General features: G+C 47.2%; 2 long non-coding RNA genes across 12 annotated transcripts in view; one reads left to right on the forward strand and one right to left on the reverse strand.

Moving 5' to 3' along the window:
* Positions 1–27,898, forward strand: part of LOC111751432 (uncharacterized) — a 125,804-nt gene that overhangs the window by 40,803 nt on the left and 57,103 nt on the right. The gene's annotated exons all lie outside the window — the stretch shown is intronic.
* Positions 198–27,390, reverse strand: LOC111751433 (uncharacterized). Of its 2 annotated transcripts, XR_010318431.1 has the most exons (4): positions 27,048–27,390; positions 26,827–26,938; positions 3,449–3,600; positions 198–1,925 (listed from the first exon to the last, which is right to left on the reverse strand). It is a non-coding gene; the product is annotated as an uncharacterized LOC111751433 (long non-coding RNA). The 2 variants fall into 2 exon arrangements; XR_010318427.1 differs by having other exon boundaries at positions 198–3,600.

The raw sequence follows: 27,898 nt of genomic DNA on the forward strand, positions 1-27,898 counted from the left end.
TTCTATAGGGTCACTATGAGTCGGAATGGACTCCACGGCACACAACAACAACAACCCCCATACACACCCCACAGCAAGTTCGCTTCTCGTTGGCCTGAGTGTCTCTCTCAGTTAGTTCTTACTTTTGGATTCCACTACCTTTGTGCTAACAATCCCTACCAAAAAAAAAAAAAAAAAACAGTTGCCGTGGGGCCGATTCTGACTCATGGTAACCCCATGCACGGCAGAGTAGAATTGTGCTCCAGAGGGTTCTCAGTGGTGGCTTTTTTGGTAGTAGATTGCCAGGTCTTTCTTCTGAGGTACTTCTAGGTGGACTCAAACCTCCAACCTCCAACCGTTCAGTTAGCAGCCAAGGGCATTAGCCATGTGTATCACCTGGGGACTAACAACCAGCTGTTTTTTTTTACCTGCTTTCACACAGGCAGGAAGATCCTTTCCCCCACGGTCCCTCCCAGAACCTGCCCACACAGCGAGGGGCCTGGCACACAGCAAGAGTACAGCAGGTGTGTCCCCCCACCTTGCTGCCTTCATAGCAGTGATTAGGCACAGAGCGTCCTGGGGCACTACCTGATCACCTTGTTCCCAGGCCTTCTCAGTGACATTTTTACAGTCCAACCCTCAGAGGACAGTCTTCCTTCAGATGGGTAAACTGAGAGGCAGCCTGGTGGGATGGGACACGCAGAGCCTTTGTGGCTTCCCGTACCTGCTCTGCTGCTTCCTCACTGTGTCACCTTGGGCAGGTTATCTATCTTTTCTGTACTTCAATTTTGGCATCAGCCAAGTGGTGATTTTACTAATGAATACTCTGCAGGGTGGTAGAGAAAGTTCCAATGAATTAGTAAATGTAAAATGCCTGGAATATGGTAAGTGCTTAATACATTTTAGCTTCTGCGTTTACTACTACTGAACCAAAGCCAAACCAACACTGTTGCTGTTGAGTGGATTCCGGCTTATAGCGACCCTATAGGACAGGGTGGAACTGCCCCATAGAGTTGCCAAGGAGCAGCTGGTGGATTCGAACTGCCGACCTTTTGGCTAGCAGCCGAGTTCTTCACCACTGCACCACCAGGGTTCCTTGATGACTACAACAACTATTATTATACAACTCTAGGCAGGCTCCTTTACCTGGATCTTATTGTCTTCATAGGTAAGATGAGTGTTATACTATCTGTTTTATAGGATTGTTGTAAAAAATAAACTGTGTTAATCACTATTGTAAAGTTGGCAGTAAATGATCGTTCTTTGTGTGTTGCTTTAGCCGAGAGAGCTTGCGCACTTGGCTGAACCTCAGCCAGCATCCCTTTTCCCATCCGTAAAATGGTATGGTAATAACCACCCCTGGGGATCTCAGGGATATTACGAGGGGAAAATATACAATAATATCCAGAGCACCTGGGGCTTCTCTGAAGAGAGACGCACATAAATGGAAGGGGGTGTTATAAGCTGGAGTCATCACTGGTTTCTCTTCCCCCTTTTTATTTAATGAGGCAAAAACTAATCATTAGAAAGCATGGGTTTGTTAAAGCTGCGGCCTGGGAAATAGTCCTCTTGGCACCTGATCAGAACTGTGAGCCAGCAAGTCTCTGTAACATGTGGCAGCTGGGGACCTGCCCCCAGGCTCAGCGACAGGTCTGAAGATTGTGAGGAATTTGTTGTCCAGGGACCAGGGCCTCAGGGTGCTGGAGGGGGAGCTGGCTGGGAGCCTCCTGGGCCTCCTGCTGCTAAGGAGGTCTCCCCCAGGGCTAGAGAGGAGGCCCCTCCCACCATCGGTTGCCTGAATCCCTGGGGCCTCCAAGGCTGGTTTATCTGCAGGTGTGCGGCGACCTCAGCTTGCTGCCGTCTTGGAACCACGGTTTTCCACACCTGGGCCCTCTCGGCCCCACTGATGGGACTGCAGGACTCTGAAAGCATCTTCCAGCCAGTACCTGGGATAAAGAACTTAGCTACCTGCTCTCCTTAAAATGGGCCTTTGTAGAGTAGATAGATGCTTGGGCCCTACGCTAGCACCATTGGGCCCTGCACCAGTCTCTTGGGCCCTCACTAGCTCCCATGAGCTCTCACTAGCCCCCTTGTCCCTACACCGGCTCTCTTGGGCCCTGCACCAAGCCCCTTGGACCCTTACCAGCTCTCTTGGGCCCTTACCAGGTCCCTCCAGTCCTCACTAGCGCCCTTACTAGCTCCCTTGAAACCTCACTAGCTCCCTTGGGCCCTCACCAACCCCCTTGCGCCCTATACCAGCTCCCTTGGGCCCTTACTAGGTCCCTTGAGCCCTCACTAGCCCCTTTGGACCCTACACCAGCTCTTCTGGGCCCTCACTAGTTCCCCTGAGCCCTGCACCAGCTCCCTTGGGCCCTATACTAACTAGCTTCTTTGGGCCCTGCACCAGCTCACTTGAGCCCTGCACCAGCTCCCTTGGGTCTTGTACCAGCCCCTTGGGTCCTACACCAGCTCCCTTGGGTCCTACACCAGCTCCCTTGGGCCCTGCACCAGCCCCCTTGGGCCCTCACCAGCTCCCTTGGGCCCTCACTAGCTCCCTTGAGCCCTCACTAGCACCCTTGGGCCCTACATCAGCTCTCTGGGGCCCTCACTAGCTCCCTTGAGCCCTATACCAGCTCCTTTGAGCCCTACACTAGCTCACTTGGGCCCTATACCAGCTCCCTTGGGCCCTACACTAACTAGCTCCTTTGAGCCCTGCACCAGCTCCCTTGGGCCCTGTGCCAGCTCCCTTTGGCCCTCACTAGCTCCCTTGGGCCCTACACCAGCCCCATGGGCCCTTACCAGCTCCCTTGGGCGCTACACCAGCTGCCTTGGGCCCTCATCAGCTCCCTTGGGCCCTCACCAGCTCTCCTGGGCCCTACACCAGCCCCTTTGGGCTCTCACCAGCTCCCTTGGGCCCACACTAGCTCCCTTGAGCCCTCACTAGCCCCCTTGGGCCCTTACCAGCTCCCTTGGGCGCTACACCAGCTCCCTTGGGCGCTACACCAGCTGCCTTGAGTGCTACACCAGCTGCCTTGGGCCCTGCGCCAGCTCCGTTGGGCCCTGTACCAGCCCCTTTGAGCCCTGCACCAGCTCCCTTGTGCCCTCACCAGCCCCTTTGGGCCCTCACCAGCTCCCTTGAGCCCACACTAGCTCCCTTGAGCCCTCACTAGCCCCCTTGGGCCCTTACCAGCTCCCTTGGGCGCTACACCAGCTGCCTTGAGTGCTACACCAGCTGCCTTGGGCCCTGCACCAGCTCCCTTGGGCCCTGTACCAGCCCCTTTGAGCCCTGCACCAGCTCCCTTGGGCCCTCACCAACCCCTTTGGGCCCACACTAGCTCCCTTGAGCCCTCACTAGCCCCCTTGGGCCTTCACCAGCTCCCTTGGGCCCTGCACCGACTCCCTGCTGTACCTCTGTTCATGCAGTAGCCTCCCACTGCAAGGACCTTCCCTCCCCTCAGCAAGTCCCAACCTGCCCATTCTCCTGGAGCCTGCTTCAGGCTGCCTTCGCCATGAGGCAGTCTTCCCAGTTCCCATTACTCCCTTCCTTCTCTGGACTCTGTGCTTGCCGTGCTGCGGTTTTTGTGTTCCTTCTTGACTTCTCTCACCTTGGACTCTGAGCTTCTGGCAGGAAGGGAAGTAAAGAAAGTTAGAGGACTGAAGTACTCCCACTGCCCAGCACCCAGCCAGACGTCACAACCAGCATTACTAGCGGAGCTGATTCTGTTGCCATCTCTTCACCACATTGACAAAGCAAGTGGGGGGTCTTCTGAACCCTGAGATAAGTAGTTCTTTTGTAAATTCTGAGATACATATGTATGAAATATACAGAAAATATTATAAGAGACATCCAACACTCAGATTGCCACGTTAATATTTTACCATATTTGCTATAAATATTTCTTATACATTTTTTAAGGAGCCCTGGTGGCACAGTGGTTAAGTGCCAGGCTGCTAACCAAAATGTCGGTGGTTTGAACCCACCAGAGGCTTCTTGGGACGAAGATGTGACAGTCTGCTTCCATAAAGATTACAGCCTTGGAAACCCTATGGGGCAGTTCTACTCTGTCCTATAGGGTCGCTCTGAGTCAAAATCGACCCAACAACAACATATATTTTAAAAAAAGGAATGAAAATTATAGATCAGCTAAGGCTCCCCGTCTCCACTCACTCCAGTCCTTCCGCCTACTTCCCTAGTCGTCACCACTTTTCATTTCTTCTTTGATAAAGGGCCCTTTATCTGCATCCCGGGATGGGCTTTAGGGGTTTGGTAAACCAGGTGAACTGTATGGGAAATTATGTGTATATGCCTTACATCTTTCTCTCACACACCACATCCAATCAGGAACTCCTCTTGATTCAACTCTTAAAATTTATCTAGACTTATTTTTCTTGCTCTCCACTCTGGTACCACTCTGGTTGAAGCCACCGTTGGGTCTCACTTGGACTGTTCGCTCCCTACAGCAACCACAAAGTTTGTTTTAAAGTCTCAATCAGACTTCGTCAGCGCTTTGCTCGGAGCCCGCTACTGATGCCTGCTGTAACACAGAGTGAAAGTCAAAGTCCTTATGCCCAACAAGACCCTATGTGATATCTGTTCTCTTCCCCCATTGCTTTTCTGATTTCATCTTCCACTGCCACAGCCTTCCTCGTCGCTCTCCAGTCTAACCACACTGAGCTTCTCACTTTTCCTCAAACAAGCTGGGCACAGCCCTGTCCTCAGGCTGCTCCCTCTGGCTGGCCCACCAATCCCCACATGGCTATCCTTCTTCCTTTCTTCAATTCTTTGCTCACATTTCACATCTCAATGAGGACGAACTTGTCCACTCTATTTAAAAATGTAATCCTACAGTTCCTCTGGATTTGGTTAGACTTCTAAAACTTTACTTGCTGCTTTCTGGTAAAAATAAATGAATAAATAAATAAAAAAAAATATAACCCTTATCCTCACTGACCTTCTTTAACCCTTCTCTCAAGTTTTTTTTTTTCTGTAACACTTAATTTCTAGCAAATTGTACATTTTACTTATTTATTACATTTATTATTTATTGCTTGTCTCTCCTTGCTCGAATGTAATTCCATGAGTGAAAGAATTCTTGTCATTTTTGTCCACTGATGTCCTTGGTGCCTGGAAGAATGCCTGGCACATAGGTGTTCTTTAATATTTGTGGAAGGATTAAATAAATTAATGGATGAATGAATATGAGCATTTCTTGCTGGAGAAGGTCCAGAGCTTTCATTAGATTTTCAAAGGTGCCTGTGACTCAGTAAGGGTAGGGACCATTGACCTAGTAAGCCATCAGAAAGTTTGCTGGAAATTCTTTTCTTGCCAGGTAGCTGGCTTAATGAAGCAGAAAGTCATGGGAGGTTTTCTGCTTCTTCAGTTTGTTTCTCCATAGCGAGCTAATGCTGATGGTTCCTGAGACGTCTTTCCCCATGACTGGCAGTAAATCTCTCTGGGTCCAGCCCTCGCCTGAGCTAAGATAAGAAGCCAGGGAGGCACTGATGGGGGGGTTGTGAGCAGGAGCTGGCTCCAGAGAAGCTGTAATTTTCCTTGCTCCTTCTGTGGAGACTGTCTGGGAGCAGAGACTGATTGTGGCCACAGCTTCCTGACTTCCTTGGGGGAGCTAGGCAAGATGCCTAGGCTAACAGGAGCTACTTCCTGCCTTCCAGGCTCTAAGCCCAGGCCAGGAGCAAGACCAGGAAATCTTGTAGGAACCCTAACCTGGGAGACCAGACACTGGCCTGTGATAAAAAGAGAGATAATAGTTGAGTAGGGGGAACCTGGAAAGCAAAAAGACACCAAAGGCCATCTGGAGGAGGTGTTAGTGGGAGTGAATTGGAGGTGAGTCAGTCAACTCACAGGGCAGTTAAAAAACAAGTCGGTAATTGTGAGTGCAGTTGGCAGGTCACACACAGAAAATGAGGAACAAGTGGTTAATTGGATCCACAAGCCCAGGATCCCGCCTGTAATTAGCAAATTGCAGGGCTTTGATATTTGCTTTGGTAACAACTTGTATAGTAAATTGCAGGGAGGAAGACTGCACCCCCAGCCTGGGAGGTGACCCTATGTCTTTGCTCCTTAAACTATTTTCTCACCAACACTTGTGGGCAGCACGCCTATGAAGCACATGCCCCCAGCAATGGAGAAGAGAGGGACGGAGGGCCATTGGGGCTTGCACCTTTCAGCAGGCTGACAGCAGCCGGTGGGGACTTCTGTGTTCTCTTAACCCGTTGCTTAATTTTTTGCCAACTCAGGGCTGAAACTGAGGCCTGTTTTCCTGGTTCATGCTCACAGTCACTGTCCATACACTGTCTTCTATGCTGCCTTAAGCCACAGGCCCTGAGGACAGAGTTCCTCAGATCAGTGACAAGACCTAAGACTGGCCGTGGGGAAATCCCAATGTAAGTGCTATAGTGAGTATGTGGGGAGTGGTGGTAAAGGGGTTCTGCTGCAGAATTGTTGAAATTTTGATCATAAGGATGGTCAGTGCTGGTTCCTGGTCAAAGACTGGTCTTCACAGGCCTCAGATCTGTGTCTACCTCTGCAGGCTTCTTACAGATCCTAAAATGCAGACCAGATGTGTAGGAAAATTACACTGAAGTTGTAATGATAAAATTTTATAAATCGTCACAAATACAGAGAGAATGGTGAGCAAAAGTAATGGAAAGAGCACTACATGAAAGAGTCAGAAGACCTACGTTTAAATTTGGACTCCCTACTGACTCTTTATGCGGTCTTGTCAAGTTACTGAAATATTCGTACGTCTTTTACCTCATTTCTGGGTCTGTTTCTATTGACTGATTTTTCTCTTGATTATGGGTCACATTTTCCTTCTCTTTGATGTGATCTAGTAATAATTTTTTAGATGATAGACACGGTAAGTATTATATTCTTAAGTATTTGGATTTCATTGTCTTCTGTTAAAGAGCACTGGATTTGTTTTGGCAGTCTGTTGAGTTACTCATGGATCAATTTGATCCCTTTGAGTTCTGTTTTTACACTTCATTTTTTTATGGTAAGTCTGGGAAACCCTGGTGGTGTAGTGGTTAAGAGCTACGGCTGCTATCCAAAAGGTCAGTGGTTTGAATCTACCAGACACTCCTTGGAAATCCTATGGGGCAGCTCTACTCTGCCCTATAGGGTCGCTATGAGTCGGAATCAAATCAGTGGCAGCAGGTTTGGGTTTTGTTTGGTTTTATGCAGGTCTAGAGTAGCCTTTACTCAAAGGATAGTTCAGCCATATTACTATAGTGTGACCTTTCTGTGGTCTCCATTGAATGCCCCAGGGGACCACCAAAGAATCTTCACTTTGGCTATTTCCCCACCTGTGGGAGCCCTGGGTTGTTCAGCTTATAACTCTTGGGTAATTTTTTTGACCTGGTTTTGTGGCCTGGCACTCAGAAAAGAATGAAGTGAATATCTCTACAGATTTCTGGTGCTTTTTTTCTGAGTAGCACCTTCCTTTCTGGAATTGTGATCCTCAACTTTCAGCCATCTCAGCTTCCCCAAATTCAGACCTCTGTCTCTTCAGCTTAGTGAAGCTGCCAAACTATTTTTGTGGTCTGGAAATTGCCTCCAGGCATAAATCCAGGGTTATTTTAGGGCTCACCTCATTGATCCTTTCTCTCAAGGATCACGGTTTTGCACTACCTGTTTTTCATTGTCTGAAAGCAGTTGTTATTCTTTCATGGCTGGAAGTTGAAGTTGTCCTGAGTTAATAAGCTTCCATTGCCCCAAGTGCAAAAACAAACATACCAGAATTTCCCTCAACAGTTAGTTAAGATGATTAAAATACATATGGATCTGAAAGCACCTATAATGATGCTGATCATAACAACAGTTAATAAATATCAGATTCTACCTTTCTTTTCCTTTGATACCAATAGCATAAATGGATTTAGCATTTTTAGGAAATTGTAGAATTTTAGAGCACGGAGGATTTATCTTAGAGAAGATGTTTTGGTTCAAATGCCTCATTTTACAGATGAGCAAACTTAGGCTCAGTGAGGGGAAATGATTTTTCCAAGGTTTTATGCCCAGTTAATTAAAGAATTGGACTGGCAGTTAGGTGTTCTGTCCTAGCCTATGGGGCATCCATTCATTCAGCTCGTATTTGTTGAACATCTGCTAAGTTCACTGCACTGAGATAGCTGCTATATTGCCTCTATACAATGTTCTGGTTTGCAGAAATGTTAAAAAATTGATTTTGGAGCATTAGAGTAAATTCAGTAAATCAACATAATTTTGGGATTCTTTGGAGTGAGTGGGGACTGACTGGCATCAACTGGAAGCCTCCATTGCCCAAATACAGAAATCCAAAATGCTTCCAACATTCAGATCCCATGGGATATTCCATTACTGTGCTTCAGACATAGGAATGTGTCAGGTAATACTGTGGCTCTATGGTTCTGTCAGTCATGGTTATAGGGAAGCTAAGGGCCCACGCTGCAGGCAGCCATTCTAGGGGCTCAATGCAAAAATGGATGAGAGAACTTTAAGGAAAGTGATCAGTATGTTACAAAATATGAAAAGAACACCATACATAGGGCCAGGAGGTTTGGGTTCTAGACCCTGTATGCTACTTCCCGTCTCTGAGCATAGATTTTCCCAGCAGTAAAATGATACAATCGACTGGATGACCTACAATGCCCATTCCAGCTTGGAGAATCTGGAGCTCTGCCCAGGCAGAGTGGTCCCTAGTGATATGCAGGATGAAGGTGGGGGAGGGGGGCAGTATGGTGGGTAGGGGCTGGTGCGAAGGATGTTGTCTTAGTTATCTAGTGCTGCTTTAACAGAAATACCACAGGTGGATGGCTTTAACAAACAGAAATTTATTCTCTCACAGTCTAGGAGACTGGAAGTCTGAATTCAGGCCACCAGCTCTAGGGAAAGGCTTTCTCTCTCTGTCGGTTCTGGGGGACAGTCCTTGTCATCAGTCTTCCTCCTGGTCTAGAAGCTTCCCAGGACAGGGACCCTGGGTCCAAAGGATGCACTCCACTCCTGGCTCTTCTTGCTTGGTGCTAATGAGGTCCCTCTCTTCTCTACTCACTTCTGTCTTTTATATCTCAGAAGAGATTGACTCAAGATACAATCTAAACCGGTAGATTGTGTCTTGGCTCATTAACATAACTGCCTCTAATCCTGACTCATTAACATCATGGAGGTTAGGATTTACAATACATGGGATCATTATGTAAGATCACAAAATGGAGGGCAACCACACAATACCAGGAATCAGGGCCTAGCCTAGTTGACACATTTTTTGAGAGCACAATTCAACCCATGACAGATGTGGAAAGGCATTCTAAACAAAAGAGGCAACATAAGTGAAGGTGTTGAGGCAGGAATGAGGCTAAAATGGAATTTGTGATCTGATCTGTATTCCAGTACCAGTGTAGTACAGCTGCAGGATAGAGAAGAACTTGAGGACTCATATGCAAATATCCTTGTACCTGGGTTCTGTGACCCCAGTTTGAGAAACTGCATTAAAAGTTAAAGACCATCACTCCAGTTCATTATTTGACATCAGAGATTACAAACACAAATGTAAATAATACAGAGATTAAAATAGTGAGGCCAGGTTGAGTAGCAGTTGAGTTTTATACGTTGTTGTTGTTAGGTGCCATCTAGTCAATTCTGACTCGTCTGACCCCAAACACAACAGAAAGAAACATATACATGGTGGTGCAGTGGTTAAGCTACTAACCAAAATGTTGGCAGTTCGAATCCACCATGCGCTCCTTGGAAGCCCTATGGGGCAGTTTTACTCTCTCCTATAGGGTTGCCATGAGTAGGAATGAACACGATGGCAACGGGTTTGGTTTGTTTTATATATACATATATATATGTACCCAAACCAAAAAACCAAACCCATTGCCTTTGAGCCGATGCCAACTCATAGTGACCCTATAGGACAGGGTAGAACTGCCCCATAGGATTTCCAGGGTGTGGCTGGTAGATTTGAACTGCTGACCTTTTGGTTAGCAGCTGAACTCTTAAGCATTATACCACCTGGGTTTCCATATGTGTGTGTGTGTGTGTATGTGTGTGTGTGTTGTGTGTATATTACTTTAAGTTTTTCTTTAGATTACCACTGACACAAAGATAGAAAGTTTTTAAATTGTTATATAGAACTCCCCTCCCCTCCGCTCCCCTCCCAGAACAATGGTCAAGGTTTCACATACTCCAGTTTGTGAAACAGTGGTGAAAGGAAATGTAGTAGATGACATGGGAAATGTCGATCAAGAGGAGATTATGGAAAACCTTGAATATCCGGCTCAAGGATTTATAGTTATCCTGTAGTTTGTGGGCGAGTGGCTGAGACATTATGGGAAAAAGACTGATTTGATCAGATCTATGTTGCAGAACTGCCAAAAGCCAGGTGCTCCTTGGAAACTCTATGGGGCAGTTCTACCCTGTCCGGGATCGACTCGATGGCACTGGGACTGGGTATATCGCAGAAAGCTTTCTCTTTTTGTGGTGTGGAGGGTGTATAGGAGGAAGTTAAGACAAAAGGACTGGCCAGGAGGCTGACACAATAGCCCAGGTGACAAAGGACAAAGGCAATGAGAGAGGAGCCCGAAATGAAATGAGTGGTGGAAGAACACTGGAGATAAACAATAAATGGAACCTGTCTGCTGGCTGATACAGAGGTGAGGGAGGCGTCCACGTTGCTCCCAAGGTTTCTAGCCCATGTGATGGGGCAGGTGGTGATTGTAGATCACTTTAGAGGTTGCGTGACAATAAAAAGGGGTTTTGGAGATAGACAAATCTAGGCTTTCACTTCATTTCCTTCTGAGCTTCTTCCATGGTAAAATAAGAATGAATACACCTAATCCTTGGAGTTTTTTAAATAATTTTTATTGTACTTTAAGTGATAGAGTTTTTGTAAGGACTGATGAATTAATACATATCAAAGTGCCTGGGAAATGTCAGCTGCATCTTAAGTTCCTGATAAAGGTTAATTTCATCCATCCATCTAGTTATTAATTCTATACATGTTTGGAGGGAAATAATGAGTTCAATTAGGACCATATAAAAATTTCAAATTCATTTTGAATAAAGATCTCAGGGCCGAGGGGCTGTCTTTAAGGTCAGACCACTCCCAGCCACTAGGCTAGGCCACAATTCAAGGCCAGAAAGTTATTTCCAGCACCATCAAGTCCTTTCCTCTTCCTTCCTCTCATTGCCAATCCCCCGTCTCAGTCCATTTCTAGGTCTCTTAATATAGCAAGAGATAAAAATAGAGCACACACATTACATGTAAGGGATACTCAATGGAATCGACAGGTTTATTTGCTCAGTTGACCTTTATTGAGGACATACTGGTGCCAGGCACTGATACATAGATGTGTCAGAGACAGGGCTTCTTCTCTCTTCTCAGTGATCAACGTGGCATCAGGCTAAAGCCCACAGAGCTGCCTTGCCTTGGCGATGCAGACCTCAGTGAGTGCCCAGTGGAGCTGACCTCAGTTATAGATTTTGATGTGTTGAGCAATACCAGGCACTAATTCTCAGGCTCCTGATGCCTGCTGGATTTGTGCATTGCTAGGACGCTCCAATTAGCCAAACCCTTCTACACTGGTCTTCTCCCTTTTTCTCAGTTCCAAGGGACCAGCGGCCCAGAGCTCGTGAAACACTTTACTCAGCTGCTTTCGTCATGTCTGCCAGTGCTGAGCTCAGGGCTGTCGCAAACTAAACAAAGCTGGAAGCAGGGAGCATTGTCAGGAGGGCAGGGAGGCGCTGCATCAGTAGCTCCGGGATCCCTGTGAGCCATTTTCTGTAGGTCTGTTGTGGAGCTGGTTTTTGTTGTCAATGAGAGCCATGATTGGATTTTAGCCAAACCAGATCACTCCCTTCATGGATCCTACTCTGTCCACTCCCTAGGTGAAAACCTCTGACAAAGCAACTACAGCTATAATCTCAAGATTCAGGGAAAACCCTCAGGTTCCAACTTCCATTTTTTGCTTCTAACCCAAACCAGATGTCGCAATTTTACAAACTCCTACCATTGGTCCCTGGGTGGTTCAAATGGTTTACGCTTAACTGCTAACCAAAAGCCTGGCATTTCAAATCTACCGAGAGGTGTTGCGGAAGAAAGTCCTGGCAATCATCTTCTGTAAAGATTACAGCCAAGAAAACCCTATGGAGAAGTTCTACTCTATAACACATGGGGCTGCCATGAGTCGGAGTCATACCAACGGCGACTGGTTTCTATCACTGAGAGGTTGGATCTAAGCCTCTTCTTCCCCTTGAACCTGGGTGGGCTAGTCTTCACAATCTTGCTTTACTAAGTATTATGGCAGAAATGACTCTATGTGGTTTACAATGCTAAATCATAAAAAGCCATATAGCTTTTACCTTTTTCACTGGAGACTTGCTCTTGTAATATTAAGCTGCTGTGTAAGATGTCCAACAACTCTGAGGTCACTAGAGAACCTACTTGTAGGTTAGGTTCTCTGGTCAATAGATCCAGCTGAGCCCAGCCTTCCAGCCATTCCCACCAACGTACCTGACATGTGAATGGAGCCATCTCAGACCCTTCAGAACAGCCCGTCCACCAGTTGGATACCTCCCAGTAACCTTAGTTGATGCTGGATGTAACAGAGTCACCCAGCCAAGCCCTGCCTGAATTCCTCACCCACAAAATCATGAGATATAATAAACTGGTGTTTGTTTAAGCCCACTAGATCTTGAGGTGGTTTGTGCTGTAGCAATAGATAACTGGAACACTAGACATAAATAGAAGAAACTTTATCTTAGACTTTCAATAAGGTTAGGCTGATCTCATGTAATTTACTCCATCCATTTGCTCCTGTCCATAATAATTCTATTTTGCTCAAAACTTGTATCAAGCTACGTCTTCAATGAGCCAAAACTTCACCTGGGTTCATCCACAGCTCCCTGAGCTGCAGCAAAGCCTTCAAGCTTCCCAACCATGATTTCGATTGTCAGTAAAATTCCACATCCAGCCACTCACTCAGACGTATCCCAGCACACAGCCTGCATGCTACCTCAATCCAAATGATTTGCAAAAATTGCCACACATTGGAACTGTGGCTGAAAGTGCCATTTTCTATGCATCTGGAGAGACAGTGTACACATTGTCTCAGTAGTTCTGCATGCCAAAAAGGGTATCTTTCTGTTTATTGGCTTGTACCTACCCTCACAGGTGGACTCCAGGATTCCTGTGTGGTTGTGTTGTTTCCCTCCTGTTAACATCATTCCTGTTATTTCACAGGGAAAGCTGGGACTAAGACATTTTAAAACAAATACGAATCAATACGAACGGAGTGAGACCAAGTTATTGGTCTAGTTTTTAGCCTTGATTTGGGGCAAGTTTCCAGTTTCCTGAATGAAGTTGGGGTGGGGGAGGGATGAACAGTGTCCCCATGATCGAGCGACATGCTTATCTGTGTCATTCCGTCAGTATGCTAACAGGACAGACATGGACTTCGAGTTGGAGGAATGTGGGTTCAGCCCCAAGCTGTACTACATGCTCACTGTGTGACTTTAGGCAAGTTATTTAACCTCTCTAAGTCTTCGTTTTCTTATTAGTTAGGTGGGTGCAATTTTAATCTATTTCATGGGAAGCATGAGGATATCTTAGTTTGGGTTCTGCTAAGACAAGGATGAGTTCAAGTGGTTTATTTGGGAGGTGGAGGGAACACAGGTGGAGGAGTGAAACCAAGCCGAAACCCGTTGTCGTTGAGTCAATTCTAACTCATAGAGACCCTATAGCACAGAGTAGAACTGCCCAAAAGCATTTCCAAGGAGTGGCTGGTGGATTCCAACTGCTGACCTTTTGGGTAAGGTGCCCAGTAAAGAGTTCATTACCCCTGTGGGCAATTGTAGCTTAATCTCATGGGAGAAACTCTTGGAAGGGAGCAAAACACCTACTTCAAAAATTATCCTCCCTCAAGGGTGAAGGAGTTGGGGTATTTAAACACCAACTCCTCTCAGTCATTGAAGACTGTTCCCTAAAAAAACCCTAACCTGTTGCCTTCGAGTCGATTCCTACTCATAGAGACCCTAAAGGACAGAGTAGAGCTGCCTCCTAGGGTTTCCAAGGAGTGGCTGGTGGATTTGAACTGCTGACCTTTTTGGTTAACAGTCAAGCTCTTAACCACTGCGCCACCAGGGCTGAGAGGCTGTCAACTTCTCAGTGTTAATTTCCTAGCTCATCAGGACTACCCCAGTTCTGGAAAAAGCCCTCAGGTCCAGAGATGCAGAGGCAGGCATTGGGAGTTTTCTGGAGCACATTGAAACATAAGGTTCCAGGGACATCAGCCGGACTCTGCTGGCGCTGGTTACAGCGAATTGGATCAGTTATGTGTAAAAAACTGGTATAAAGCAGGCGTCCAATACGTGTTAGTCCGTATCTCTTCTTCTTTTTCTTGATTACCTCAGCCCATAGTTTCCTCTGCCTTCTCGTCTCCTTATGGAATAAACCATTGCCATCAGGGCATTTGGCACTTGACATGTACTGTTTTATGCACTGAGACCTTGTCCCGCCAGATGAGCAATAAGTGTGTCAAGGGTCAGTACCCCCCTTTCTTACGCTTCACTGCATCTCCTACAGCACTCAGCTCAGCCAGAAAAATGTGGTAGATGCTCAGTAGTAAATATTAGATAATAAGAAGGAAGAGTGCCACAGATTTTGAAGGTCCTAAGAAGAAAACTTCTAGAGGTATCTTAAAAGCCAAATTTCTGAGACTTAATCTTAGTGAGAAAATCGTAGTGGAAGGAAATTTGACCCAGAAGACCTGGCATCCCATTCATGATCTTTATACCTATGAGAGTTAGGAGATTATTCTAATTTTTTCGAGCCTCAGTTTCCTTATCTGTGAAATGGAGACAATACTCCTTTCTCACTGCAGGGGCTGTGGCTGCCATCAAGTGACCAATGGAATGTTTGTTCCTTTGCAGAGCCTCACCACATTCCTATAAGATGACTAAAAGCTGTAGCGAGCAATCATTATGGACTACAGTAAGCTTCCAGACATCTTGATGAATAAGTGGGAGGTCAGCCTCATGGGGGAAATACGACATTTTCATACACAACTGTAACACCAAGTAGAAAAGGTCATAGGATCTTGTCAGCCAGTAGACTGACCAAGGGTCATGAGAGGTGTGGGACCCCCTTGCAGTAAACAATTTGGCCTTTTGTCCTGGTTCCGGAGAGCCGGACTTCATCTGAGGCCAATGAGTCAGGGCTGGCCAGACCAAGAGGGACCACCTGGGGGCCGGATGCTGACTAAGTCTCTGGACGCATGATCATGGCCACATGGTGAGGGCAATAAAAGCCTTGGAAGACAGAGGCTCATTGGAGCTTCCTGGGTGGTTAGAGGAAACATCTGCTCTCAGGTGGATAAGCATATCCCCTGGGGGCATGGAAGCTCTGAGACGACAATCTTGCCCTATATGTTTGTATCATTTTTTCTTCTAGATTAAAGGTAGCCCTTTCCCTGGAGTGTGTGAGTCACTCCAATAGATTATTGTACCTAAGAAACAGAGAAGGGGCTGGTATGTACTGACTTAGCTCTAGGTGAATGAGAATGAGACAGAGAAGGAGCTGGTAACTGCTGACCCAGCCAGCCCCAGGTGCATGGGGATGAAAGAGAGAAGGACTGTGCTGGCAGCTGGCATCTGAACTGACCAGGGAAGGGAAGCTGAGATTTCCACAGGGTGCATTTGTTATGTGGAGTGGAATTTATTACCTACCACACATTTGGTGTCAGAAGTGGATGATCTCAACCTCCCTGGACTGATTCGATAGAATTGGCGACACTGGTGGGATTTGTTTAAGCAGTCTTGACTTTGAGGTCAACTAACACCCAAGAATGCATCGGTTCCTTCCAGCGTCTTCAAGGTTGGAGATTTGTCCCCAGAAACTGTAGAGATAGCTAGCTATGGATAAGAATGAAATATCTAAGTCATTAGGATGACTCTTTTATTGCCAAAAATATGTAATGATCTGCTTGTCTCCTACTTCTGTCTCCCTCTAACATTGGCTCCTGTGACCTGGGTCCGCTGCCCGGAAATCTAGACTCCGATGTCACCTGCAGCCCACTTCCCTTCCTCAGGGCGTAGTCTCCCTGTTTATTACTTCAGTATCATGTACCAGCTGTACTTCCTGTGCCCACCTCTGCTGTGGTCTAGACTCAGGTCTAGAGGGTTCGCCTACAGGGCTGCTTCTAGCCTCTCCCATCTGCCTTGTCCAGAATCAGCTGTGGGTATGGGGCCTTGGAAGCTTCAACAGATTTCTATGTACCCAAGCCTCTTCTTTTGGAGGGCTCAGGGATTGTCTGCTAAAGGATATAAAGACAGAAGGTTGATGTGTCTCTTCTGTAGCACTTTATAGGGCTTCTAGATTAGTGGCCCTCAAACTTTTGTGTACAGAAGAGTCCCCTAGAAACCTTGTTACGTTGTGATTTCCTGAGCCCTACCCACCACTGTTTTCTGATTGAGTCACGAGAATCTGGATTTTTTTTTTTTTTTAACACCTTCCTGAGTTGTTTCTGATACATGTTTTCTCTGAGTCATACTTTATGGATCTATTGTTGGGGCTGGGTCACTTTCACTGAAGCCATATACAGGATAAGCTAGGTACATGTATCAAAAATTTTTTAAAGCATGAGAAAGTGATATTTTAAAAATGATTTCATCTTGGATGCTTTGCCTGAGGGTATCATAATCGACTCAATTGCAACGGGTTGGGTTTTTTTTTTTCTTTTAAAATCATTGTTAAAGACTAAAGCAAGTTTTGGGGAGTTTTTCATTTTCTGATTGATTAGATGTTGATGAAATGGAAAATAGACTCAAGATCTTAGGCAATTTTTCAAATATCTTTTCAGTCTTCCCAAATTCAGGGAAGCGAACCAGAGATTATTATACCCATTTTATAGGTGGGAAGCTTGGCCAAGTTCCTTGGCTTAGATAAATCAACAATGCTGCATTATTGTACTGTTTATAAAGCATTTTCATATGTATTTCCTCATAGGAAATCTATTGGCACATGACCATCACAGAAAATTGTGCTGCAGGTAAAATTATAGATATGGAAGCTTGGGTTCAGAGAAGTTATGGGGACTATACAAGGTCACAGAGCGAATACATGCCGATACCAGGGCTGAACCGGCTGCTCTGGCTCCTGACATCACACGCACTTCAATACGTCTAGCTGCTTCTCCAGAGAAGAAGCAACATAACTGAGACTGGAACCAGGAGTCCCTGAATGCTGGTTTTTACTGCCCGTGGACACTTCTGCTCCTAAGATTTAAGATCTATCACGACAGTTTGCTAGATACGTCCATTATATCAGCTCCCCTTTCTCTTTGTCTAGTGAAGTGGGGAAAAATTAAAAGAGGCCAGCTCTCCATGGGTCCTTTAGGATGTCTGGGATAAAACAAGGACAGAGAGCAAGTTAATTTAAAACAAATGGAGAAAAAATTAGAGATAAAGGTGACAAATAGACACGTGTTCCTATGGACGCGACCTCCTGGGTGCTTCTTGGGTTCTGTCACACTTTTTCGGTGTCTGACACCTTTGTCTCACACCCTCTGGGGCACCCGGGGAGCTGAGGTGATAAGCACAGACAGTCATTGGGATTTATGGGCTGTTGCAGCCCCTCTTCCTGTCCCTGTGGTATGAAGGGGAAGCATGACCCATTTCTTCCTTGGTAAATATTTTCCCAGGAAGCAGTTACCAGCTGTCAGATGGCAGTGGAGGGATCCTGAATGAGTCAGGTTAGGATCTGTTTTGCTCTTACTCCCCCAGGCCAAGGCTGTGGGTCTTCTTACAACATTCACATCCTCTCTGTCTTGTGTCCCATCTTCTTTCAACCAGTTGAGCCAAGGGAGAGGAGGACATATCTTAAATGGGTTGGTTTAGGACACCCCAGATCCATTCCACTCTTTTTTTTTTTTTTTTTTTTTTATAAACAAGGCTTCTGGCAAGCATGGTCCCTGTAATATGACTGGTTGTGCAGCTCCTTCTGGAAGCAATGCTGGAAAAGTCTTGAATAAACTCAGTTACTCTTCATGTACTGCACTCTGATAGTCTTGGGCTCTATAATCGTCCCTTGTCTTCTGAGGGACGGTGGTCCTGGCTCGTACTTGACTCTTTTCATACTGGGGAGGGCTGGCCAAGCAGGACTACCCATTCAGGGGCCCTTCCTGGCCTTTCAGACTTCAGCCCCCTAGCAACTCAGACAGGGACCTTTCCTCAACAAGCCTGCTTTCCCCTTCACAGTGCCCACAACCTGTCATCTTTTCTTTTATGAGCTAGCATATGAAGTAGTAAGGAGCCCTGGTGGCGCAATGGTTAAGCCCTCGGCTGCTGACCAAAAGGTTGGTGGTTCAAACCTACCCAGGGCGTCAATGGGAGAAAGACCTGATGACCTGGTCCTGTAAAGAGTATAGCCTAGAAAACCCTATGGTGCTGTGCTACTCTGTCACATGGGGTCCCTATGAATTGGAATTGACTCAATGGCACCCAACAACAAGACGAAATACTAATAAGCCAAAGGGATTTGAATCTTGATTCTGCCAGCAACTATGTAACTGCAAGTTTCTTCATTTGTAATTCCTTTTTTGAGTTTACTGAGCGCCACGGCTGTGCCAGGCATTGTGCTAGGTGCTGGACAGCCACGTCGCTTCCTTGTAGAGTTGTTGTGAGTAGTAAGTAAAACACTTAACAGCTTGCCGTACAGTAAGTGCTCAGTAACTCTTAGCAAATGCAGTTATTCTTACTGTTATGATTTCTCTGTGTGCCTTTGGAGAAGAGTAGAATTTGAAAGGCTGTTTGAAACTTTTCATGCCTCCGACGCTCTCATGCCGTGGCAGAGAACTTCTCTTGCCCTTTTTACTGGATAAGTTCTGTTGCCTTCTCAGACTTCTCTGTGGAACTACAGCCCATTCACTCTGTATTTCAACCATTCACCAAACATCAACTGAGTGTATCCTTTGTGCTGGCTTATACATTAAACATAATGGAGGCTCCAAAGAGGAATAAGAAAAGCACCACCCCTCAGGCAGCACATGGGGAGTGAATACATAAACAACTACAGCTAAAGCAAAGATAGACAGAAGTGAGAGTCAGAAGAGCTGGGAAGTAGCACTCCTTTGGTAGTGTAAACGGTTAACGCTCGGGTTAAAATCCACCTCAAGGTATCTTGGAAGAGAGGCCTGGTGATCTATTTCTGAAAAATCAGCCACTGAAAACCCTACAGGACATGGTTCTACTTTGACACACATGAGGTCACCATGAGTCAAAATTGATTCAATGACAAATGACTTTTTTGGGGGGAGGAAGAGTTTATCTCTATCCTGGGGGCTTAAAGAAAGGCTTCGTGGAGGAGGTAGCGTTTGGACTGTGCTTTAAAGAATCAAGAGGATTTGGTGGGTCCTGTGGAGGTGGGAGGAAGGGACAGGCGTGGAGTGTGACGTCTGTTGCCAAGGCAAAGGAAACCACTTGAATTCAAGAAAATAAAGCCCTTGGTCTCCATGGGCTACCAGTTAATTCTGAAGACATTTTAAGCCTTCGTTCTACTGTCAATACTTGTGGGCCGTTTGTTACATACATTGTTTTTTGAATTTCTCAAAAATCAAGTGAGTCCAGCAGAGCTAGAACTATTAAGTCCACTTTACAGATGAGGAAATTGTGCCTCAGAGAGGTGGAGGGATTTAACTAAGCTCACAAAGGTGGCCAATGGCAATGTGGTCACTGAACTCAGGTCTCTTGGCACTTTTTGTGGCATAAAGCTACTACACCCCCACCCCTCACCTTCCCAGGCTGGTAAAGCAGGTCTCTGAGGCTAAAAGAGCTTCATGCTGGCCCCCCAGTCTCAGTTGATGCCCCATTTGTACTTGCCAGGACTCTGCAGTCATATCCTTGGAAGTCCCTGGCTTCTGTCTGATGGCTGCGAGTCCATTTTCTACAGAGAGTAGCCATCCTAAAGCTTAGAGCTGATCATAACATGCTCTTGCATAGCTACCCTGCCTCTTATAGCTCAAACCCAAACTCCTTTGCCTGCTCTTTAGAATCCATCCTGCCCTTCTTGGCCTCTTCAGCCTTCTTCTCCGCTGGCCTCCTTGCTACTTCCTGAGCGTGAGTCACTGAATTCCTAGTGGTTTCCCACATGCTCCAAGCTGTCGCCTCTTAATTTTGTGCCCATGTGGGCTCTGGAGCCAGACTAAGCCCCCCAAAACCAAACTCATTGCCGTTGAGTCGATTCCAACTCAAAAGCGACACTACAGGACAGAGTAGAACTGTCCCCATGGGGTTTCCAGGGAGCGGCTGGTGGATTTGAACTGCCAACGTTTTGGTTAGAAGCTCTAGCTCTTAACAACTGCTCCCACCAGTTAAATAGCTGTGAGACTGGGAGCAAAGCTACTTAACTTTTCTGTGATTCATCTTCCTTATCTATAAAAAAAAAAAAAAATAGGGATAATAATAAAAACAAACAAGCCCACAGTCTATGAGTTGGTGTTGACTTATAGCGACCCTATAGGACAGAGTAGAACGGCCCCATAGAGTTTCCAAGGCTGTAAATCTTTACAAAAGCAGACTGCCACGTCTTTCTCCCACGGACAGGCTGGTGAATTCTAACAGCTGAACTTCTAGTTAACAGCCAAGCGCTTTAAGCACTGTGCCACCAGGACCCCATAGGGTAATAATAGACCCCACTTTATGGGCTTCACTGGGTTGGTTTGGGTTATGGGCTTACTGTGCAGAAAATTGATTTACTCTATGTAACGCTTAGGTTAAGGCCTGGTAGGTACCACGCCCCCCACCCTCAAAAAAAAAGCCAGTTGCCTTCAAGTCGATTCCAACTCCTAGTGACCCTATAGGACAGAGTGGAACTGCTTTGCGGGATTTCCAAAGAGCAGCTGGTAGATTCAAACTGCTGACCTTTTGGTTAGCAGCCAAGCTCTTAAGCACGGTGCCATCAGGGCTCCAAGGCACCCAGTAGGTGCTTAATAAGTCTTGTCTCTGTGGCTGTTCCCTCAGCAGGAACAACTTTCCGTATCTTGTGACGTCAGGCAGGTTCTTTCAAGGCTCACTTCTCCTGTTGCCGCCTCTGGTAAGCCTGCCTTAACTGCCTGAGGCAAGTTCTTCCCTTCCTCCCACAGGCCCCATGTACACCTTGTTCCTACACCCTGTGAACAGTAATTACCTGCTTACCTGTGGGCCTCCTCATCAGAGTTGGAGCTCCTCGAGGGCAGAGATCTTTTTTATTTTTAGAGCCAGGACCATGCCTGAGTCACTGTGGTATTTGCCACGCCTAGCCCAGCTCTTGCTGGAGTCCCTGGGTGGCACAAATGTTTAAGCCCTTGACTGTTAACCGAAAGGCTGCTGGTTCAAACCTACCCAGAGGTACCTTGGAAGTAAGCCTGATGATCTACTCCTGAAAGGTCACAGCCCTGAAAACCCTACAGGTGCTGTCAAGTCGGTTCCGACTCATAGCCACGCTATGTACAACAGAACAAAATAATGCCCTGTCCTGTGCCATCCTCATATAAGTTGCTGTTTGAGCCCATTGTTGCAGCCACTGTGTCAGTCCTTCTCTCTAGGGTTTTACTTCGTTCGCTGCCCCTCTTCTTTACCAAACATGATGTCCTTCTCCAGGGACCAGTCCCTCCTGAAAACATGTCCAAAGTACGTGAGACAAAGTCTTACCATCCTTGCTTCCAAGGAGCACTCTGGCTGTATCTCTTTCAAGGCAGACTTGTTTGTGCTTTTAGCAGTCCAGAGAATATTCGATGTTCTTCACCGACACCATAATTCAAAGGCATCAATTCTTCTTTGGTCTTCCCTATGCGTTGTCCAGCTTTCACATGCATGTGACACGATTGAAAATACTATGGCTTGAGTCAGGCGCACCATAGTCTTCAACGTGACATCTTTGCTTTTCAACACTTTAAAAAGGTCTTTTGCAGCAGATTTACCCAATGCAATGTGTCATTTGATTCCTTGATTACTACTTCCATGGGCATTGATTGTGGATCCAAGTAAAATGAAACCCTTGACAACTTCAATCTTTTCTCCATTTGTTGTGATTTGGTTATTGGTCCAGGTGTGAGGATTTCTGTTTTCTTTATGTTGAGGTGTAATCCATACTGAAGGCTGTGGTCTTTGACCTTCATCAGTAAGTACTTCAAGTCCTCTTCACTTCCAGCAAGGAAGGTTGTCATCTGCATAGTGCAGGCTGTTAATGAGTCTTCCTCCAAACCTGATGCTGCGTTCTGCTATGGAGCAGCTCTCTGCACACTTGGAGTCTCCATGAGTTGGAATCAACTTGATGGGACCTGATTACAACAGCAAAGCACTGCCCTTGGCACGTAGTAGGTGCTAATGGGGCGGGCATATGGGCCTTGTGTTGGGTGAGCCACTGTGTTTCCTTGGCAGTAAAATGGACAGCTGGGCTCCCCAGGTGCACAGGCCATCTCAAAGATCACAGAACTTGTTGCAGGACCACACAACGTACAACACTGAGAGGTTCAACAAGATTTGGAAACGAAACCCTTAGAAAACATCTTATCACAAATGTTAACGTGTTGCAGAAGTGGATTTACTGTGAGATGTGTTGTTGTGTGCTATCAAGTCTATTCTGACTCATAGTGACCCTATAGGACAGGATAGAACTGCCCCATAGGGTTTCTGCAGCTGTAATGTTTACTGAAACAGATTGCCAGGCCTTTTCTCCTATGGAGCAGCTGGTAGGTTGAAACTGCATACATACCTTTCGGTTAGCAGCCAAGCACCACCAGGGCTCTTTACTGTGAAGTTGATGTGACTTAACAGCAGGGCCCCTCACCTGCGTGGGCTCCTTCCACGGTCCTGGACCTCGTGTTGTGTTGGTCATTTTGTACTCTTTTTCTTAAAGATGGCCCTCCAAATTGCATAAGCTTTGTTGTCATTGTTGTTGTTAGCTGCCATTAAGTTGGCCCCTGACTCATGGTGGCCCCATGCACAATGAAAGGAAGTGCTGGCTGGTCCTACACCATCTCTACGATCAGTTGCAGATTGGACTGTTGTGATCCTTAGTGTTTTCATTGGCTGGTTTTCTGGAATAGATTGCCAGGCCTTTCTTCCTAGTCTGTCTTTAGTCTGGAAGCTCTGCTGAAGCCTGTTCAGCATCATAGCAACACGCAAGCCTCCACTGACAGACAGGTGGTGGCTGAGCATGTGGTGTGTTGTCTAGGAATCAAACCCAGGTTTCCCGTGGAAGGTAAGAATTCTACCACTGAACCATCAATGCCCCCTGTATAAACTTCAGGCCCCCTACAATCCAGCTATGCCCCTGGAGTTGATCCTCCTCCCCGTGATTTTATTCATCCTCTGTCCCCCAGCCCTTTGCTCTCTCAGCACCTCCTCCAGATCTCTGAGTCAGGGAGGAGGATGGGCCCTGTCGGTGAGTACCAGGATCCAGGAAGAGTGGGTGTGGGAGGTGGCTGGCGTGGCCGAAATTATTCCTCCCACAGGGCTTTCTTTGTTCCTCAAAACCTCCCTCTTGGTTTTGGCTCTGAACCATGCCTCATCCCTCCCCCTACGTTATCCCCTCCTCCCCCCATTTTAGTCCTTTCCTCGGGGTGACCTCCTACTTGGACTTTGGGCATCGGCCTCATGCCCCCTCTAGGACGTAGCCTCCAGCTCTATGAACTATAGCCATGGGGAAGAGCCCCTGGCCCAGACCTAAAAGCCAGAACTGTCCCTTGACCAGTTTCCATATCACTGGGTGGGGTGGGGTGGGGTGGGGTGAAGGGGCGGTGATGAGGGCGGGGAGTGGGAGGATGGTGGGTGTTAGACACATTCAAACCATTTCCTTAGAGAGGAAATGCCATTTTCATAAATACACTATTGGGGGGCTGCCTGCTCACACTCTCTCAGTGCAACTCTCAACCCTGGCTACACTTTGGACTCACTCAAGGAGCTTTAAAAATATATGATGCTTGGGCCCCACCCTGGCGAGTTTATTTTAATTGGGATGGGGTGCAGCCCAGGTGTTTGGAGCTTTTAAAGCTGCCCAGGTGATTGTAATGTTTAACTGAGATTGAGAACCATGGCTTCAGGGAACACAGTCTGAGACCATGCAGGCAGATGAAAGGTGAGGGCTTGGGCCAAGCTGAGTTTTAGAGTGAGTAACCTAACAGTGCTTGACTCTTTCCTCTCTCTCTCTCTGCTTTGACTTGACAAGCTGCACCTTGGCCTTCTGTCTTCCTGGTGATCAGATGGGAAACAGGCCCCAAGCTCTGTGGGCTGCGTGAGGATGACATTGGCTGACGCCCACCCCACTCCCACCCCCAGAGGGTAAGAGTTTTAGGCAGAAATGATGACTTTTAGGAAGCAGGATAAGCCTTCCTCATTCTGGCGTGCCCTAGGCCTGAGCCCTTGGTCCAATGGTCTTGGTACACGAAGGTTCAGTGTTCATATTCCAGGGACCCCTCCTTCCTACTGCATCCCCCCACTCCCTGCTCCTCTTCCTGCTTCCTCTGCTCCATGAATTGAACTACCACCAACCTGGGTATTTAGTCTCCAATGCAAACTCACCCTGGACTGTGCCTCTACACCACCGGTTGTCACTGAGTTGACTCAAACTCATGGCAACCCCACGTGCGTCAGAGTAGACTGTGCTCTGTAGGGTTTTCAATGGCTGGTTTTTCTCCAGGCCTACCTTCCGAGGGGCCTCTGGACAGATTTGAACCTCCATTCTTTTGGTTAGCAGCAAAGTACTTTAACCATTTGTACCATCCAGGGACTTTGCTCTGCCTCCACCTCCCTCCAAATCCAGTCATCACTGAGATCTGGGTACTCAACTTCTGATTGCTGTCTGACCTTCCCCAGTCCTACTGCTCAAGCTCTCCTTCAGGCCCTCATTTGCCACTTCTAGTCCAAGCCACTGAGTTAGCTTCCAGCCTGCTCGGCACTGCCCCTTCTCTCCCTCCATCTTACTAAAACTCCCATGTGGTGGGGAGATTCTTAAAGTAATTCTTGAAATGTCTTCAGAGGACCGGCAGTACTAGCAGCACAGAAATGCAAATTCTCAGGCCCTACCGGAGACAGTCAGAATCAGAACCTCTGAGGTGGGGATCAGCTGTCTGCGTTTTAGCAAACCCTTGAGTGACTCTGATGTGCGTTTAAGCTTCAAGAACCACTGGCCTAGAGAATTCAGTTCGTACTCGTGTGCGTGGCATCAAGGCTTCTGTCAGTTGACCTAGTTCAGATGACCTGTTTGGTCCATTTCCCAACTGTGACATCTCCCCTCTCCCATGTCCCTTCCTCTGGGACTCTTCTCATGCTGGTCCCTCTCAGGGACAGCCTCTTCCATGTCCTTGTATCTAAATCCCATGACTCCTTCCAAATCCAGCTCAAGCACCATTTATTTTAAGATCCCAAGATTCCTCCTACTGCAAAAATTTCCCCTTCCCTGACCTCCATAAGCATTCTTTTCCTCCTTTCTGTCTCTCTTGCTCTTTCTGAAGTGATTTGGCCTTACAAGCATAGCTTCTCAATCATGGCTGCCTTTTAGAATCATTTGGGGAACTTTAAAAAATACTTAAGCCATCAGAATTTTGGGGGTGAGGCCTGGCGTCATATATTTTAAAAGTTCACCAAATAATTCTAATGTGTGCCGAGACGATAGTCTCCTAAAGCAACCAAAAAGGGAAAACAGAACAGGAAGAGGGGCGAATTTAAAGTTAGGAGACCCAGGTTCTTGTCATGGCGCTGTCCCAACTAATGAGATAACTTTAGGCAAATCACTTCCCCTCTCTGGGTCTCTGTTTCCCAAACTGCAAAATGGGGGCGTTGTTTTAGATCAGTGGTTCTCACACTTGGCTGATGTTTGGTCCCACCCCCAGAGATTTGGATTTAATTGGTCTGTGGAGGGCCTGGGTACTGCGGATTTTCAAAGCTACTCCAGGGGATTCTAATGTGCAACTAGGCTTGAGAAGCCTAGCTAGCTGAGGTGTTATCAAAGGGCCCATCCAATCGTGTTAAATGGTTGACTTTCTGAAGCAAGGATTCTGGTTTCTTCCAATACTTGGACTCCTCCATCATGGCTGCTATTAGTCTTTCCTCCCCCTAAGAATGAGATGCCCTAAGACTGGTGTCAGTGGTGGGGTGCGTGAGCTCCCTTGTCTGAGGCAAGAAAGCCAGGGACGATTCCAACCTACTGCAAGCAGCCACACCCGGTGTGCTTGGCTAGGGCGGCTGGCGGTGGATTAAGGGTCAGGTGAAAATCCTCACCAGAGCCTGGTAGAGGGTCACTGAAAGGGCCCATTCTTCGCCCAGCCTCGAGGCCTCACCTCACGCTTCTGAGCTCCAGAGGCCCTGTCACAGCTGGCACAGACGGTGACACAAGGTTTTTCCTGCACAGTTTTTTCAGGATTTATATAAAAGGCAGGTTTGAAAAGAGAATTCATAAGTAGCAGAAGACGGACACACCGAGGGAAGGTGAGGTCTGAAACTAGATGAGAAGTCAGCCTCCAGCCTGAGGGAAGCGAAATGCCCAGCTGTGAGGGGCGGTGGCAGAGGAAACTGCCTGCTTATTTAAGGGGTGGGGTGGGGGAAGGGAAGCAAATGCTTACATAAACACCTCTCTGATGAAGGTGTTACCGCCTCTGCCTATCCCCAGAGACACCCCCCAGCCAGCCACAATGGGCCTGTTTATCTGAGCATCAGGCCACTCCCTTACAAAGGGAAATGGCTTAGGTACCGTCCGGGGTCCATCGCCCAGACCCTACACCTCAGGGCCAAACTCATTGCCCACTGCCACAACTCATAGCGACCCTATAGGACAGAGTAGAGCTGGCCCATAGGGTTTCCAAGGCTGTAATACTTACGGAAGCAGACCGACACATCTTTCTTCTATGGAGTTGCTGGTGCATTTGAAACTTCCAACCTTTTGGTTAGCAGCCGAGCACTTTAAGCACAGTGCCACCAGGGCTCCTCCACCTTAGGGCCAGGACAATGGAAAGGCGAAGAGGTGAGAAACACTCCCTCAAATTTTCATTTCCCCTCAGGTCCCACGGCCCTCAAAGCATACAATTACCCCTTCTCTTACTTTCTTCTGGGTCCTTCTTCTCCCTGCTCCCAAAGATTTCCTCTCCTGAAGGTAGGCTAGCTCCTAAATTGGCAGCTGCCAGACGAGGGAGGAGCAGTGTTTTTGCAGTGAGAGGCCATGCTGCTTAGAGAGGCCAGGGTTGTTTTGCAGGTGGGAAAACAGTCCGGGGGTGCGGTGTCTGGCCCAGGCCAGACCAGGGCGCCAGGACAGAGGTCAGGCGGCTGTCTGGAGCTTGGAGCACTAGACCATGCTTCCTGACGACTTTACAGTCTCAGCCATTGAGGAAGAAAAGCACACGGAGAAGGAGCTTTGTTTTGACTTCTTGACACCAGCTGGGACGGGCTCTCCCTGCTGGGAGGATGAGAATGTCACAGGGCAGTGGGTGTGACACGTTTTCACCCACACCCCTCTCCCTGTGAAGTGCCTACAGCAGGCTGAGAGGAGATAGTGTCCCTATCTCAGGGCTTCCTGAGACTGCTCCAGGCAATGTGCCCAAATGTTGGCCAAACAAAGGTTTCTGGCCCCAAGGAGGGAGAGAAGGCCTTAAAATTTACCCACAGGGAAGATTGATCATGGCGTTGGAGGCATCAGACCCCCTTTACACAGCCATGTTCGGTTGTCTTGAAGGAAGAGCAGGCGAGAGGTGCAGGAGAACCAGGCCCTGTGTTTGAGGTTTGGTTTGGTGTGCCTCTCAGTTCCAGGCAAACGGGAAGACGTATGAGGGAGCATTTTCAGGCCCCTTAAAAAAAAAAAAAAAAAATTTTTTTTTTTTTTTTTAAATAAAGTATTCAGAGACTCATAAAGTTGGAGGGGACCTTAGATCAATTCAATTTAGTACCTCCCTGCCTGAG

The sequence above is a fragment of the Loxodonta africana genome, chromosome 1 (assembly GCF_030014295.1).
Source record: "Loxodonta africana isolate mLoxAfr1 chromosome 1, mLoxAfr1.hap2, whole genome shotgun sequence".
NCBI lineage: Eukaryota > Metazoa > Chordata > Mammalia > Proboscidea > Elephantidae > Loxodonta > Loxodonta africana.